General features: G+C 47.5%; 1 pseudogene; it reads left to right on the top strand.

The window, feature by feature from the left end:
- Positions 1–4151: 4151 nt before the first annotated feature.
- LOC122101072 lies at positions 4152–6011 on the top strand (annotated as a pseudogene).
- Positions 6012–8781: the final 2770 nt, after the last annotated feature.

The raw sequence follows: 8781 nt of genomic DNA, 5'->3' as shown, positions 1-8781 counted from the left end.
TCACAGGGCCTGTTTGCTGGAGCACCGTGCCTCCATGGGGCCAAAAGGGTTGTGGATACCCCCTGGGCATCTGCAACAAGTACCCTTTGTTACTGTCCATATGGTGTACATGTCCTCCACAATCATGAGAACCATCATCCCATTTTCTCTCCAGGTATGGGCAGAATCTCTTGGCAAAGTAAGACCCATTCCCCTGGAGGCTTGCTGGCAGGAGCTCAGAAAAACTCTACCACTTTTAGAAAGGGGAACTGAGGAGGATCATGGGATTAACACACACACACACACACACACACACACACACACACACACACACGTGTGAAAGCCTACAAAAGGTGAGAAAGGTGTTAGGCCCCTGGCAGCAGAGTTGAGAGGCAGTATTGGGCCCGGGACTGGCTAGGAAGGGACATGTCAGAATTCAGCCAAAGCATGCCAAGTGAAATGCAGTTGGGTAGATGCAGCTCTTGTGATACCTCATTTCACATGTCTGTAGTGAGCTTCTTTCACCTGTGATGAGTGTTTAAACTGGGGGAGTGTTGGATAGTGGGCATGGAGACAGGGCCAGGATTACATTGGCACAGGGCCCTTTTCAGTGATCTCATTTTCAAGGATGTCTGGGGAAGAAAGGAGCTTAGGGCATTGTGGTAATTGCAGAGAAAGCTCTGTGTGACTGTGTCTAAGCCTGATCCAGTGTTAGTGTGTTGTGTGGGAACAAGTGTGCACAGACACTCACCCAAGTGAGTGACCAACGCAGGTGCCTAGTGGTCACACTGAGGCAGATGGAGGGTCAGCTGATGTTTGCCAGCTGGGGTCATATCCTGTGCACAAGTCTGAAAAGACCGGGGCGGCATGTGGACAGTAAGAAGAATGAGGGTGGGAGGGAGGGGAATGGGGTGACTGCTGTTGGGGCTGTTTGTGGCCCCGTGGATGCAAATGGGCCTGGCACCTTCCCTGACAGGAACAGAGCCCAAAGACTTGTATTGTTGATGGTAGGTTGGCATGGCATGTGGGATGAGAGATGACAGTGAGACCAGAATTGCCTCCCTGTGTCAAGTGACAAGCTAATCCAAGTGAAGGCTCTGGGACAGCAAGGACCCTGTCCTTTGCTGTCTGTCCCTGTGAGGCCTCCCACCTGTCCCAGAAGGGGAAGGATGATGGGCCTGTATGGGACTCACAGTACTGGGCTAGTCAGTACAAACTTCCATGGAGCTGAGCGATGGGAGCAGTAACTCACCAGCTAATGCCTCCTGTACTGTGTCTAAAATGAAAACTTGAGTCTGGTCGATAAGGATTACTGCCCAGCTTACCTCAATTTCACACCCTCAAAAGTAACCACTGAGGGATCATATCCCATGTACCTTGACAGCAGTGCCTTGTCCTGCTGAGTCTGATACCTCAGGCTTTGGAAAAGGAGGATAAGGATAGTGCAGATTTTCCATGGACCGAGCTTCCAGTTGTGCTTCTGCCACTCTGCTGGTCCTCAGAGCTGACCTATGGGCAAAGGATGTCTATATTCCTGTCCAGTGACCTGGGCCAATTCAACCTGACCACACACAATGGGACCACAGATCTCTACACAGATCAAATGCTTGATTGTATGTAGGTGCAACCTGGAAAAGGCTCATCTGTATGTCTGCTTCCCAAGGGTGGAGGCATCACTCAGAGACTACGAGCACATCTGGTTCAGTGGCCCAATACAAGGGCCTAGCCCCAGACTCCAGTGAGCCCTCAGACGTCCTTTCCCTGTACCTTCCCTCTTCACTTATGCCATGTGCACAGGCCAGAATGCCACCACTCCCTCACGTCCCAACCCTCATGCTCCTGCATCCACAACCCCATACAGCCAAGTCCAATCCTACCTCTGCTACCTCAAACTCAGTTCCCTCACGATTCTCCAAAACCCTTTCAGTCCTAGCCTTGAACACTAATCTCTCTGCCTTTGGTCTCACCCACTGAGCTCACTTAAACCTCAACCTACTCAAGGCTCCTTGTAAACTGTTTACAGCCTACTGTTCCTCATTCTGCAGTGCAGCTTTCACCACTCGCTACCAGCTATCTTGCTTGTACGCTGCTTACACAATCTTTCCCCCAAACTCCCTCCCCACTAATGACAAAATGCTATTTCCTAGTGGAAAGAATGCCCTTCAGCCCTTGGTAGGGGTAGGTGAAGTTGCCCACCCCCACTCAAGAGTCTGACCCTGGAGAGCATCTTCATGGCAAACCCACCTGGCGTTTACTACACCATATCATCCCATGACATAAGTATTCTGCCTGCAGGGCAGATCTTGATGGCATTGGACTAGAATAATTGCATGTCTGAGGTCCAGAATGCCTGACAGCCTACACCTTGGGCTACCTTTTGCCACTAGTGACAAGCAAGTTTGTCAGGACTTACTGTGTCATTTCTCTGCTTCTAGACTCCGAGCTCCTCCAGGACCAGAGACATTTAAGCTTATAAGACAAAAATGCAAAGCCCAGAGGTAGGGACAAACCAAATCTCCTCCTTGGGCTGCCAGAAGGAAAAGACCTTCCTCACCTGCACCATGGCCTCCACACCCACTAAGCCAAAAGAGCCAGAGCTGGGTAGCAGCTACCAGGCCATCAGACAGGGCCAAGTCGTCCCTCCAGATAAGTCAGGGCTCTGTTTAGAGAAGGTCTCTGATCTGTCAGCTCACAACCTAACCACCTCAAGTCCAGCTGTAACCATGGGCAGGATCACAGGTAAGCAGGAGGTCCTCAGGAGGGATTTGGCAGCACTCCCTATGAACTGCCCTTGCCTGTGCCAACACACACCACATCATGAAAGCCCCCCCACAACTCCAGAGTACATTCTTCAGCAATCCTTACCAACTCCCAATGGCTATGCTTTGGCATAGATCAGAATCCACAGATGCACAGTGTGATCCCCTAGTGCTAGCGATCTCCTCAGAGCAGCAGAGGACATGGCTGGGTGTAATCCAGAGATAAGTGCAAATGGGGAAGGAGCCTTGCGACCCTGGCCCCATCTCTGTCCTCAGCTGTGGCTTTGTCAGTCCCTACACATCCACATCTGAACAGCAGATTCCTTGAGGTCCACGGCCTGACTAACAGGTCCAAGAAACTGCCAAAAATACTCTGGTTCTACCTGAGAAGCATGGCTTGTGTTCCTTCTGAGAAGGAACAGACAGGGAAGGGTCCCCTGGCCTAGTGGTGGGGAAGCAGAAGTGATGACTTGGTCCATATCAGTGGACAGACAGATTGGGAAGGTTCAATGGCAGTGCAGGACTGAGGTACTATTGGCGTCTTTCTCATTGTAAAGCACCTTGATCAAGTGGCTAGGTCCTTTCCCTCTGAAAGGAGGTCAGGAAACAGAGCTTGTGTCTATGCTGTCCTCAGAATGCTGGGAATTGAACTCAGACACTTTCACACAGTAGAAAACTGCTTTAACCACTGATCTACCTCCTCAGTCGTTGGCTTTCTTTTGAGACAATCTCACTATGAAGTTAAAGTTTGGCCTCCAGCTGCTCTCTACCTATCTCTTCCACCTAAGTGCTAGAATTACAGATGTGGCCCAGCCCATCTACTCTTGTTTTCCCCTTGAGATCTGCTTAGAGCCAGGTCATCTTCTAAGTAAGAATTCATCAAGGCAACTTGGATGCAGAAGCATTTCCCTGTCCATCCATGGCTGGCTCAGTCATCTAAGTCTCTACATGAAAGTCAGGCACACATCCATGCTGCGCATCTGCTGGATCTGCCTAAGATGCCACTCCTGTGAATAAAGCAAGGCCTGGTCATTCCCAGAGAGGAAGAAGCCCCAGAGAGTACACTGTTGATCCCCTAGTGAGGATGTGGTTAGTAACACAAGCCCTGGACATGTAGACTTTGCACCAAGACCTCAGGTGAGCTTCTTTTGTCCTGAAGTGTGAAGTGGTGGCCTGATTATCTAGCACTTATACCAGTGGGTTGTGAGCCCAGGATGTGGCAGCTCAGCAACAGCCACTGGCCCAGCACACAAGAATTCTCCTTGGGGGATGGGGATGGCAGCGGCGGCTGGCGATGAGCGGCGGGAGAGCATGAGGAGCAGGCGGACAAGGCTGGGGGGGCCCAGGAGCGCCAGCAGCAGGGCAGAGGGTGGGGGCGCGAGCACAGCGGGCGGCGAGGCGGCAGCAGAGAAGATGGTGGACAGCGACAGCGGCAGCGAGCACGGCGGCAGTGGCGGCGGCAGTGGCGGCGGCAGCAGCTGGCAGGGAGGCTTCCAGCCCGCACCCCGTGGTGGCGGCAAGCAGGAGACGCAGGAGCTGGCCTCGAAGCGGCTGGACATCCAGAACAAGCGCTTCTACCTGGACGTGAAGCAGAACACCAACGGCCGCTTCCTGAAGATCGCCGAGGTGGGCACGGGCGGCTCCAAGAGCCGCCTCACGCTGTCCATTTTGGTGGTGGCCAAGTTCGGCGACTGGCTGCGCGACATCATCGAGCACTATGGGCAGCTGGACCCCAGCAGTCCCGAGCAGCTGGCAGTGGGCACAGAGGAGGGCGGCGGGCCCGGCACTCCTCAGTTCAACCACTTTGGAAAGCAGTATGGAGGTTCCTCAAAAGACTTCACATAGAACTCCCCTATGACCCAGCAATCCCACTTTTTGGCATTTACCCAAATGTTTATAAACAAGACCACACTAAAGCTACCAGCACAACTATGTTTATTGCAGCATTATTTACCATAGCTAAGATATGGAACCAACCCAGATGCCCCTCAGTAGATGAATGGATCAAGAAAATGTGGTATATATACACAATGGAATTCTATGCCTCCATCAGAAAGAATGACATTTCCCCATTTGTTAGGAAATGGAAAGGCTTGGAAAAAATTATATTAAGTGAAGTAAGCCAGGACCAAAGAAACATAGGTCCCATGGTTTCCCTTATTTGCAATATCTAATACATCTATGAGTCAAGCGGAAAAGGTCAGATAATGTGATGTTAGGAAAACAAACCCTTAAATATGTATTTTAATGTTTTTTTTTCTTTCATGCATGTGTTTCTAACGCATTTATAAGATTATTTCTTTGTTGCTTTGTATGTCCCTCCCCCACAGTGTAACCCCAGCTTTCACTATATTTGATGTCAGTATAAGTTGTGGAGGATATGGGGACAAACAAGTCGTTTAAGGATTCAGGTGGACCTGTTGCAACCATGAGAAGTACAAAATGTCATGTCAAAAACGAGCTTTACAATGTCGGTGTGGGGGGGGTGTGGGGGGGAAGGATTGGGTGGGGGGGAGGGGGGAGGTTGGGAAGGGAGGTGAAGGGTAAACAAAGGAGGAGGCTGCAATGCTTGGTAAGAAATGTATGCATTATCCTGCCCATGTAATTGTAACCCCTCTGTACAGTATGTTCTCAAATAAAATAAAATTAAATTAAAAAAAAAGAGCGAGTTCCTGGTGCGCAAGAACTGCAAATACTACCTGGATCTCAAGGAGAACCAGCGCGGCCGCTTCCTGCGCATCCGCCAGACCCTCAACCGCAGCGGCGGCGGCTTTGCCGCAGGCCCCGGGCCTGGTGGCCTCCAGAGCGGCCAGACCATCGTGCTGCCTGCGCAAGGTCTCATCGAATTCCGACATGCTCACCTAGCTCATGGACCACTAGGGAGGCGAGGAGGACCAGCTGGCCGGAGGCCCAAGAGGCGGTGCCGGCAGCCCCCGGGCGGGGGGGGGGGGGGGGGGGGGGGGGGGGCGGGGGGGGGGGGGGCTGTGCGGGGAACTCCCGGAGGGCACCTCTATTACTGTGGACTCCAAACGTTTCTTCTTCGATGTGGGCTGCAACAAGTATGGAGTTTTTCTACGTGTGAGTGAGGTGAAGCCGTCCTACCGCAATGCCATCACCGTGCCCTTCAAGGCCTGGAGCAAGTTTGGTGGCGTCTTCTGCCGGTATGCGGATGAGATGAAAGAAATCCAGGAGCAGCAGAGGGATAAGCTTTATGAGCGTCTTGCTGGGGGGGAGGGTGAGGAGTCCTAAGGCGAGGAGGTGGATGAGGATTGAAATGGCAGCTTTCCCCCCTGGCCTCCCCCACCCTGTTACCCGCACCCCCCATCCCCCATCCCCCTGGCTAGTTCCCATTCTTGCTCATTCCCCTGTGAGCTAGTGGAGAGGGAGCCCGGGAGGCCACCAAGGGAGAAAAAAAAAACCAACAAAATTAAAAAAAAATAATATAGTTAAGAGAAATAACCATAAGACAACAGTCTTGAACAGTGAGTAAAGCAGTAAAGTTCCAGAAATTGACAGCAACCTGCAAAGAGAGGACAACAGCATCTCCTCACCTGCAAGAGTCTCAGCTTCTATTTCCCACCCGAGGTTCCTAAGCTCATCCAGATAATCCTGAAGGGGATAGATTTCGAGTCTGGGCCCCTAAACACATCTGACTTACCCAGATCCATCTGTGTATAACAGTTGAATTTGTGTTGTACCTGGGTAAATCTAAAGTATCTCTCCAGGCCTAGCCGCCGTTGCAGTGTCTATCCTTCACCTTCATTGTAATCAGCCTTTTGGATCGAGATCTGCACAGAAATTCTTGAGACAGAGAGACCTTTGCAGTTACCCATTCCTGAGAGTCCAGGTTTATGAAAAGGAATGCAACTTTACACAATCATGGACAAGGCAAAAAAGAATTCAAGAAGCCATCAGCAAATCAAAACAAATTGGATTGTTTTTTAATGGTTTTGCATGGAATCTGGCCCCATGTCTTTTCTTTGCAGAATTGTTTTCCAGGATGCGAAAATTCAAAAGCCAATGCTTGAACTAGAGAATTCATTACTAAAATAGTTTAAAAGTTGGGCAAAAGGAATTTTTTTTTCAAAAAATAAAAGCAGTTTTACATTGGGGGTTGCTGAGGTAGGCACAATAAGTCAGGCATAAAGCACAAGGCAAACTCGTTGAGTGGATGGGTTGCTGCTCACTAAAGTTCTTCCCTTGATCTCTAAAGGTGGAGGTCATTACCAAGAAGTGGCATTGGTGTGAATGAGAGCCAGATCCCATGGCTCTACTATATGAGCCAGTGAATTGTGGCTAATTTGGCTGTTACAGCCACTGGTTGGCTGCATTTTTAACTGTAAAACTTGATGATTTTCTGCAAAAGGAACAGTATGGCTACAAGCCTGAGCTTTAATGGAATATGCATCCTCACAGAGAAGTTGGAAATAACTAAAACTGAAGTCTTAATTCACCTTCAGTTTAATCTGTGGATTTGTTCAAATACTAAAGATCCTCAGGTTCAGAATTCCAGCATCATTTCTTCTTTAAAACAAATTTTTAAGAACTTGATCCATCTTATTAGTACCTCACAATCAAAGTTGGCAAATGATGGATGAATGATTCAAGCAGTGCACCCGGTGGAAGCTGAAATCCATCTGTGAATGGAACTGATGTGAACGTGAATATGCTGACTATATCCTGGAAGCATTTTTATACCATCTTGAAATTGCAACATACTGGCACTGGCCAGTTTATCCAGCTGTCTTTCAAGAATAAAAGTTGGGGTTTTCATGGATCGCCTCTTCTATATTTTAAATGGATTTTCAGTAGAAATGATTTTTGTTAATCAAGTTAATCCCACCCCATCAAAAGGTATTTCTAGAAATGTCACAGGCCTAGGAAACTTTGAATTGAATGGGAGCTAATGTTCTTTCCAAAGTTTTCAGGTATTCTTTGTGTGACACCTTCTCAACCAGGAGGCAAGTAACCCCATCTCCACAATCTTAGTATTTTTTTAACTGCATGCCTGTCCTTTATTTGAGCTGCCTTTTTAATTTATTGCGTATCCTTTTTATTATCTTATTTTGGTATTCAATCTATACAATCTTTTTGTATTTATTGGGAAATAAGTAATATACAAAAAGGTCATTTTCATGTATTTGTGGCTGAGAGGGAGATACTTGTGTATATAAAATTAGGCTTTTTAAAAAAAAATTGACTATGACTCAAAATAATGTTGATCTTAGGTTCAAAGAAATAGAAGAGCCACAAACATTGGTGCCCTTTTCAGACTATTTCTCTACTCACATCATTCATAGTAGAATTTTTAAACGTTTTTTAAAGCTTTTCTTTTCAATTTTTCTCCGTTGCCAAGAATGTTTCCTAAATTGTATGGGAGCAATAGTATTTTTGATGTTTTAATGACATCCGTATACTTGTACTGTATTTTGTACCACAAGGCAGCTGTTTTCAATAATGTCCTGCTGTATTTACCTATGTGTTTTGAGTGTTTTGTTTCTTTGCTGCGGAGAACAAATTCCTAGTTTTAGTAAAGGAGATGAGAAGCTAGCATTAGGCTTGCAAAAACTGTTTAAGTTTCAACTCTGAGGTAGCAATGGAAATTAAGGTTGCAGCTATTAGTTGATCGCTGTAACTTTTGCATTTTCAAATCATGTACAATTCCTGTATAGACCAACTTATTTTCTTGCTTCAGTGGTGATTCTGTTGCTCAGCTGCAGTGAGCCAGTTCAATTTTGCAAAGGTGCAGTACCTCTCCTTTTCAAGGGAGTGGTTTATTAATCTGTTTTCTTTTCTTTTTATTTGGCTGAATTGCAGTAACTAGCCTTGCTTTTCTATTCTGTAGAAATGACAGGGTCTTCACAATCCTTTACCAGTGGCTACTCAGCTATAATTAGCTGAATAGAAAGAATGTGGAACTGGTCTGAGGCATATAGAGTATATGTTGGTTACCAGAGAAATTTTCTTAGTAATTAGACCATATAACAGTTATATATCATATGTAAGTCTTTAGATATCAATTTGAGAATCCTCCAAAAAAGGA

Source organism: Dipodomys spectabilis, unplaced genomic scaffold (genome assembly GCF_019054845.1).
Source record: "Dipodomys spectabilis isolate Male_0828 unplaced genomic scaffold, ASM1905484v1 ptg000622l, whole genome shotgun sequence".
In the NCBI taxonomy this organism is placed as follows: Eukaryota; Metazoa; Chordata; class Mammalia; order Rodentia; family Heteromyidae; genus Dipodomys; species Dipodomys spectabilis.
Note: the sequence above shows the minus strand (reverse complement) of the source record. Positions and strands in the feature narration are given on the sequence as shown.